The sequence below is a fragment of the Ictidomys tridecemlineatus genome, chromosome Y (genome assembly GCF_052094955.1).
Source record: "Ictidomys tridecemlineatus isolate mIctTri1 chromosome Y, mIctTri1.hap1, whole genome shotgun sequence".
Lineage (NCBI taxonomy): Eukaryota > Metazoa > Chordata > Mammalia > Rodentia > Sciuridae > Ictidomys > Ictidomys tridecemlineatus.
In genome coordinates, this window is record NC_135494.1 from 3739882 (window position 1) to 3749124 (window position 9243).

Genomic DNA, 9243 nt, shown 5'->3' on the forward strand with positions numbered 1-9243 from the left:
TGCAGCTCAATCACATAATAATTTGAATATTTTCTGACGTCAGGGCAAAGTAGACTGTAAAAAGATTCTGGTTAACCAAGATCCTTTCCTCATTTATGTCAGGAAGGACATTTGAATTGCATCCTGTATGTTCCCATCATGAGTCTTCTTTTTTTAACCTATTATAACCATGCAGATGACTTCTCAAGTGATATGTGATAGATAATTTGCATTGCATCAGAAAAGTCTATTTTATTTATCTTTTTCAAAACTATGACCAAAAGACGTGACAAGAACAATTTAAGAGGAGCTAAAGTATATCTGGGGGCTTATGGTTTCAGATGTTCACTCCACATATGGCTGCCTCCATTGCTTCTGGTCCAAGAGAAGGTAAAATAAAATGGCGGCAGGTCCTGGAGGAGGAGAACAGCGCAGGATAGGACACCAGGAAGATGAGAGAGCTCTGCTCACCAGGGACAGGATAGAAACCCCAAAGGAACAGCCCAGGGACCCGCTCCTGCAGCAAATTCCACATGCCTATAGTCACCACCCAGTTAACTCATTCAAGTGGATTAATCCAGTATTAGATCACAACTCTCATTACCTAAGCCTTTAACTCTGAACTGTCTTGCATTGTCTCATACATGATTTTTTGCTGGACCCCTCCTCTGTAAACATTACCACATTCACATCTGTCATGTTAGAACTAATTATTTCCTGTGTATTCAGGAGTCATGATGCACTTTTGCCACTAGTTTTAAGTAAATTAATCATTGTCTTATACACCCAGGTGTTTAATGTTTTCATTGATATAGGTATTTATGTGCATGGAGATTCTCATGAATGTCTTCAAAGACACATATTTGTGCATATAATATTCAATTTATTTAATCAATTATGAATTCAGGAATAGCAGGTGAGACATAGAAGAGAACAGACAGAGAATCCATAAGACACAGTTTGAAATTTCGCAGAAAAGGAAAAAAAGGATTTTAAATTGTGGGCAATATTTTTTTGTTCTTCATATAGATAAATCTGAAGACTTGGAGAAGATAACTTTGCGAATATTCCTGATCTTATTAGTATCTGTGAGGGTGCAAAAAAAATTGAGATGTACAAGCTGATCTTAATGACATGATGTGGGTGAGTATTTCAATAAAAACACAAAGCACATTAATATGTTTTAAAATGGACAAACACTGACACATTTTTCTTCTCACTGAACATGGTATGTTCATGTTCTACTGGGATTTTTTATATAAAATATACATTTATGCAACTATGGGCAACTCCTTGAGATTTTCTAGGTTGCATTCTGAGGCATGCAATGCGTTAAGAAACAAGTGCTTGGAGCAGTGGTGCATGCCTAGGATCCCAGAGCCTCTGCATGCTGAGGCAGGAATATCTCAAGTTTGAGGCCAGCTTCTATATCTTAGACAGATGCAGTCTCAGGATCAAGAATAAGGTGGGTTGGAGGGCATTTCAGTGGTCATGCTCTGGGTTCAATTTTTAGTACCACACAACAAAATTTTTAAGAAGTGTGCCTTTGAGAAATCTCCTCTTGAGTTATTGAAGATTTTGCCACTACAAGATACTATTCACAATGGGATTTACCAGTGTTAATATAATTTGATGGTAGAGTACTTCATAAAATACCCTCAACCTTTCTCCAAATTGAAGAACCACACTCTTTACCTCAAGGTAGTCTTGCTTTTCAATGTTTTAAACACATACACTCATCTCATCCCCCTTCAAGGAGAACAATTTCACTATTAAATATTCATACCAACTTTCACAAGCGGAAAATTTTTAACAGAACTGAGTCACGCAATACAAACCTCAAGAGTGTCCTCATCAACAAGGTTTTTAGTTAGGAGGACAATCATCTGTGAAAGAGAAGAAAAGAGAAAACATGATCACTGGGGTTGCTCAATGTCTACAGATTTCCATTTTGCAAATGGAGGATCTGAATTAAGTTCCCTGTTCTTGGTTTCATTTCAGATATCTGTCTATACTGCAGGAAGAGGGAAAGTGACTTTACCAGTGTCTGTCACATTTCTGATGTTTTCCTTTGCAATGTTCATTTCCACTGTCATCTCTTCAAATTTCTTCTGTTCCTCCTCACTCAGACTTTTATTTTTTTCTATGGTTCAAAGTGGATAATGCAGACGGGGTTTCTGTTAGAAAGCGTCCTCTGGGTCACATACTGTAACCATTTTTCCCACCACTGCCATGCTGCATCTAATCCTACTGTACCAGGTCACTCTTGGGTGACATGAAAATACTGTGAATTTCACATATGGAACATTCTATCATGGTCCAGTTCTTATGACTACTGTGGACATTGAAGACCATTTATTCTGTCAATGCGATGTTGCCCAAATCTTATGATTCTCTTGAATATATCTTGGATCTGAGAATCTAAAATTCTTCTACACTGTGGCTTTTTATTTTCCCTATGTCTATATATGAATGCATTCCCTGGTGTTCTGGACCTCTAGTCCAATATTCAATAGCCAGAGAGCAGATGATCTGAACTTTTCATGGAACACATTACCATTGTCCGCTCTGCTAATACAAACAGAAACACATGAATAGTGTCTCTTCTTTCATCTAAGAAAAAATAAACTTTTATCCCCACCTATTGCCACATGGATCTGATACCTCGTTTCTGCATCTTGACCTGTCATTGGTTATGATGTGTGAGTCCAAACTCTCTATTTTTAGAAGACCTGGGAACATTGTAAGTGAATGGATGACATGACTCTTTATTTCATGAACAATACATGTAAGCTTTGCCACTCTTCAAAAACTTATGGTACAACAAAAATTTTAATTTCATGATGTATTTTGTCATAAATTCTGAAAAAAATTCTAAGAATTCTAAATTTTATACATACATATTTTTCCATTTCATTTTCTATTTTTCTTCGTATGCAGCCCCACATTTCTCTCCTTTACCAACAAAATAGAAAAAAATACCTCTTCTATTCTCCAGAGGGTAAAAGACATGATACTCACCAACAAGGCCAGTAAGGTGTCTAACTTTGCCATCTTTATCCGTATTTTCATTATATACTGCTAAGACTCGATCTGAGGTGTACTTGATTTTGAACAAATTTTTACCTGAGTCTGGAAGGGAAAAAATAAACATCTCAAAACTCAATATAATCTCTTTTTAAAAAAATATATATTTTCTATTATTTGCTTGTAACACTTTAATGTTGACCCTTCCATTCATAATAAATCCTATTTTACTAAAATGTTACTTTATGTGTTATAACCAGATAAGTTGCTACAGATCCAGGGAAGAAATTCCAGATCCCAATCTTCAGATGGTCAAGATTCCCAGTCTTGAAATTGCCTAGTCATTAATGGATTGAATATTGTTTCTTGGAAGCAACGATCCTGGCTGCAAGATCTGTAGGAAGATGGTAGATGGGCAGCTCCTACTTGGTTAATCATCTCACAAAAGCTAATTTTCAAATTTTCTGCAATTTTATGACTCAATGGTCAGGCCAGCCAGTATAATAATGGAACTCCACCAAAACAGACTGGAATATATTGTGTTGATCTTAAATATTCAAGTTATCACCTTGTCTTGTATATATATATATATATATATATATATATATATATATATATATATACACACACACACACACACATATATATATTTACATAATGTTGCTGTATATTTATATTAAAATAAAAATAAATGTGTCAGACAAAGATGATAATATCAAATGTAAATTTTCTTTCCACAAAATAAAATATTCAGGTCATTTAATGTGGTGAGCCGCCTCTGCCGCTTATGCAGATTATGGTCGCCGTTACAAGATGGCGCTGGCTCTGCTGTGGTATGTGACAAACAACTCCTTATTTGGGAGAGATGGCGCATGGTTTTTCAGCACCTTATGAGAAAGTTCCATGTGGCAGCTTCGCATTGGGGCTTGAGATGCTCTATTAAGGCTGAGAGGGGCATCCGAGGGATTAGTAGAAGAAATATCAAGGGCCTGAATAAACCGCTGAAAGAAGATTCCTGAGTTGCGTCTTCCTTGCAGGCAAGGGGTCGCGACTATTTAATATTTATACAATTGGTGTTTGAAATCCAGTTACTTGATATTATGGATACAGAAGTCAGAATTAATGTTTTGTTGGTTTCAAGTAACATTCAAATTATGTCTAATTTAGTATGAATGTTTGGGTTGTTACTTTATGGGTGTCCGTTCTTACCTTTCGAGTTTCAATCAGACGGTAATACTGTGTTAGTGTACCTATTACATATATTCTTAATATTTAAAGTGTTTATTGAATAATATGACAGTGTGATTCAATTGTCAGACCAAAGGAAGACGAGTTTTATAACAACTTTTATAATTTAAGGTTGCTTTAGAAAGCTCTCCATGCCAGAAAAGCCCATGATATATATATATATATATATATATATATATATATATATATATATATATATATATATATATATAAACTCAGGGAACCATCCTGACATATAATTAATACCAACATCCAACATGACAACCTGAGATGACACGTACCTTATCCTGACTAGGTCTGATGACTCAAATGGTCACAAGTTTACCAGTATTTTCAAGGTTGCATAGAAAATAAAAGCTGAAAGAATGACTGTACCCACACACCCTGATGTTTGCTATACCCAAGACCCTGCACGGGAACACACCTGCAGGCTTGGATCATGCAGCACACAAAAGAGCAAATACTCACAGTCAGCTTCGTAGACATCATCCTGGACTCTATTCCCCACAACTATGAACTTATCGCACTTCTTCTTCCACCTTCAAGACAAACCAAGAGAGCACACACTTGTTTTTCCTCATCTTTTCTTCCACACTCTTTTATATTTGCTTCATAGAACTGTAGGCGTTGCAGTGCATTCGAGGTGGTCAAAACCATCCGTGATTTCACTCAGACACATATGCAATGTCTGCACATTCTGGAACTGGATTTGTTGTTTTACGACAGGTTTTCTCAACCTGGACTTTCCCAACCTGATTATCTTCTAGGGGGTTAATTCATGTTGGTGTTGGAGACTGCTGGGCATTGTCCAGCTTTAGTATCACTGAGCTGAACCCGAAAGATGTCGCTATCTCTCACTCACAATTGGAACAGCCAAAGAGGTCTCCATGGTCGCCCTTGGAGGGCTTTGCAAGGGTGATTTTCCATAAGATAACAGAGTAAACAAAAAAATATATATATACATATGTGTGTGTTTATGAATATATATATATATATCATGAAAACATGTTTATCTACATATATACCATGCATATATGTTGTTGCTTACATACATTTTAAAATATATGTATATATATATATATATATATGTGTGTGTGTGTGTGTGTGTGTGTGTTCATACATGTATTGCATTAATATTATGTACAGATTTAAATATTTCCCATATACAGATCCATGCCTACGTAATACTAACAATTCTCTAAATACTGACTTCTAGAAACATGCATTTATTGATTAAATATTGACTTTCAAAACGTCAGCTGCAGGATCATGGCTGACAGGGGTAAATGTGGGGTCCTGCCTATTGAAGTCATGCTTTAATCTGATTGGGATGCCACTATTTCCAATAGATGTAAAAAAGAAAGGCTCCAACTCAGGTCCTGGGGTTCTGATGGCCATTGGCACTGGGTTCGAGCTTCCAAGGAGAGAGTCTTTGCTTCCTGCCTCTGAGTCTCTGTAGTGAGTGATGTGGTTCAACATGGGTCACAACCACAATTTCCTCTAAGGAAACACCACTGCACGAGATTCTCTGGGGTCCCCCTACAGAAGTCCTTGTTTGTTCCTCACAAGCCTACAACACTGTTCCATGAAGAGGGGTCAGAAGACTCAATTCTGTGAGCATCATCAAGACGTCTCACTGTGGATTTGAACCCAGACCACGTGTCGGAGGTGAGCTCTCTTGTTCCTTTAGGTTCAGGAGAGTTTCACTCACCTGATGTAGAAACCGAGGACAATCTCATTACAGTCCTCACTACACTCCAGGTGATGCAGATGCCCTCTCAGTCTCCCATCTTCATTGATGGCCTGTGGATCGTCACTAGCTAGGACAACCGTGTGCCAGTACCCCGTGATCTGGAGAGGAAAGACCCCATTGGAGTGGATACTGACTCTTCTTTCTCTTCTCTCACCCACACTTTTCACAACCATGAGACACTTTAGGTTAAAAGAAAAATAAATAAATCCAATTCCTTGAGAGCTTTCCACCAAGTGGAATCGTATCAGATAATGTCATGAGTCAGATTCCCATAGAAGGTCCTGAGTCAGATTCCCATAAAATCGAGAGATTTTTGAAGAACCAAAATAATATCACCAAATATGATGAAAACTCCGAGGAAATACATTGGTAACTTAACTTTATTAAAATATTATTATCATTATTTTACTTGAAGAGCCATCTAATGGAAAAATAGAAAGAGATGATAAAAGGATTATATCAAGAATATGAAGATATATGGATTGAGAAGCTTATAAAATCTCATCATATAAACATGAGAAATGTGGGAAGAGAAAGAGAGAGAGACACAGAGAGAGAGGAGAGAGAACCCCCAATATCAGCCCATCCATGGTACCTCTGCAGGGGTGTACTGGGATGAGACACAAAACAGACCAAATCCGAGAGCTAGGAGAAAGATCTTCATCTTGAGGGGATTTGTCTTCTGATTTTGCAGGATCTCAGAGTAGCTGAGGGCTTGGAGAGAATCGTATTGATGTGACTATATATAGCATTGGTGGCTTGGCATAGCAGGCAATGAATCATTGTGGCTCATCATGAGACCTTGTGTCTGCAAGTGTGTCCTGGTTGGCAGGGATAAGTGGTGGAGGACAATCTGCTATGAAACTAATGAGATTAGTACTAGAAGCAGCTTAATGTTGGGCAAGTGATAAACCTTTATCTGAGGCAGAAGCACAAAGCCAGCCATTGATCTGTGGACACTAATATTTATTTCATCTTTGACCCTGATTGCAGAAGTGGAAGATGAAGTCCAAAACATCTATTCCCAGCTCCTGTATAACTTCTCTAATATTTGTTAGAAACATTCTAGAATCCAAGATGGTACCCGTGGTCTACCATATTAGATTGCAGCATGTATGCCTGGAATAGAAGATATCAAGGCACCACTCACGTGAGTGTATAATTAAATTTATGGAGACATTTCATTAGTAATAATAATAAATGGAAACACTTGACCCTTAATCAATTCATGAGCCTTCCTTGGAATTCATATCCATCTTCTTCCAAGTTATCCACTTGAATTATCCCCATTAGCCACCCTAGATCAACCCAGGGACAATCACTCTGGAAATAGCAAGAGACATGCTCTCATACGTATACGAACCCCAACTGTGAGGATCATGTCAATTTTTAAAGTACACCTATATGTTGGAGTGTTGACCATGGTTTTCTCCTAGTAGTTATAAAATTTCTTCTAATTCCTAAATATTTGATGCATATTGATTAGAATTTTCTGTAGATAGAGAGAAGGATGTATAATTTCATATCCTGACAGATATTATCCAGATTTTTTCTGACATCATTTATTAAAAGGCTCTATTTTCTTTTCTTTTTTTTTTTTTAATTTAATTTTTTATTTTTTTATTGGTTGTTCACAACATTAAAAGGCTCTATTTTCCCCAAGATATATTTTTGGCAATGTTTTCATATATGAGATAGCTGTATATATGTGAATTTATCTCTGTGTCTTCTACCTTAGTCCTTTGTCTTCATATTCACTTTCATGGCAATACCAGAATATTTTGATTACTAACACTCAGTAGAATGATTTGAGATCCGTATTACGACATCTCCCGCTTTGATTTTCTTCTTTAGCTCTTCTGGGTATCTTACTCTTCAAATAAGTTTTAGAAAAATTTTTTTTGTAATTCTTTGAAGTAGATCATTGGTATTTTATGAAAGATTGCATTGAAAGTGCTTTTTGATTTTGGCAATATGGCCATTTAAAAAAATATCAATTCTACATTTCAAAGGACATGGGATATTCTTCCAAGTTTTAAGATCTCTTCAATTTCTTTTTCAGTGTTCTGTAAATTTTATTGTAGGGTTCTTATATCTACTTGCTTAGTTTAATAGCCAAGCTTTTAATTTTTTGACATTATTGGAATGAGACGATTTTTGCAGATTTCTCTCTTCACTGTGGGAATATAAGAAATCTATAGATTTTTTTTTCTGTGTTGATTTTCCATCCTGCTATTTTGTTAAACTCATTTATAAGCCCTAGAAGATTTCTGATAGAGATAATTGCATCTTCTAGTTATAGCATAAAATCATTGGCAAAGAGAGTTCATCTTCTCTTTCTATTTGTATCTCCTTGATTTCCTTTTCTTGCCTTATCACTCAGGCGAATGTTTCAGGGACTATATTGACTAGTATTGATTAGAGTGGACAGCCTTTTTTTGTTCCTAGATTTAGAGGAAATGCTTTCACTTATTTTTCCATTTTGTACCATGTTGACCTTGGGTTTTACATAAATAACCTTTACAATCAATAGTGAGGCTCTGAGCAAGTTGGTGACACCCTGTCTCAAAATAAAGCATAAAAAATGTTGGGGATAAGGCTCTTTGAAGTACACATTCCAAGAGCCACATCGTAAATTCTCCTGGATTCAATATTCAGTACCATATGAGCCCAGGACAATATGGCGGCCATCAGCCAGCCCAGGGGCTAATTCAGGAGAATCCAGATTTGTGCTTGGAGGGAAAGTGTTGCAGACAGGTGGGCATCTTCTTGAGTCAGTTTTGTGCCTCTGTGACTAAAAGACCCTACAAGAGAAATTGTACAGGAGGAAGAGCTTATTTGGGGGCTCAGAGTTTCAGAGGTCTTAGTCCATAGACAGCAGAATCCATTCCATGGGGCTCAAGGTGAGGCAGAACAACATGGTGGACGAGTGTGGCGGAAGGAATCCACTCAAATGGAGATCAGGAAGCAGAGAGATACTCAACTCTCCAGATACAAAGTCTATATCCCAAAGCCACGTCTCCAATGCCACCTTCTCCAGCCACACTCCACCTGCCTCTAGTTACCACCCAGTTAATCCCATTAGAGATTTAATTCACTGATTACGTTAAGGCTAGAACCCAATTATTGCTGCCCCACAACTTCTTGCATGAGCTCACACATGAGATTTTGGAGGACACCTCACATCCGAACCATAACAGCATCCCATTGTCTTTGATCCATGGGAAAAAAAATAT

At 37.2% G+C, this 9243-nt stretch overlaps 1 long non-coding RNA gene across 1 annotated transcript; it reads right to left on the reverse strand.

The window, feature by feature from the left end:
* Positions 1 to 903: 903 nt before the first annotated feature.
* On the reverse strand, positions 904 to 2069 carry LOC144371917 (uncharacterized). The gene is made up of 3 exons (XR_013431982.1): positions 2021 to 2069; positions 1818 to 1865; positions 904 to 1065 (listed from the first exon to the last, which is right to left on the reverse strand). It is a non-coding gene; the product is annotated as an uncharacterized LOC144371917 (long non-coding RNA).
* Positions 2070 to 9243: the final 7174 nt, after the last annotated feature.